This window comes from Cystoisospora suis, assembly GCF_002600585.1.
Source record: "Cystoisospora suis strain Wien I chromosome Unknown contig_2869, whole genome shotgun sequence".
NCBI lineage: Eukaryota > Apicomplexa > Conoidasida > Eucoccidiorida > Sarcocystidae > Cystoisospora > Cystoisospora suis.
Genome location: NW_027155665.1, coordinates 1 through 267, shown reverse-complemented (window position 1 = coordinate 267; position 267 = coordinate 1).

The following is a 267-nucleotide window of genomic DNA, read 5'->3' as shown; positions in this document are numbered from 1 at the left end:
AGTCACTAAAGGCTCCTTTCAGAGAGCTGACTTACTAGACTCTACACGTACGATGTCTGTGTGTACATACATCTCAGTCATCCTTCGATACTACAGCTAGCTACCCTTGAGAATCGCCAGCAAAGCCCAGGAAGCTTCTGCTTCTCTACATAGGTCTTACACTTCATACATAGCTACTCTACCTGTCTCTATACGTTAGAGTTAGATAAGCTTATGGCGTGGGACGTACATGTAGATGGTGATCGAGACGTATCTGAAATAGAGAAA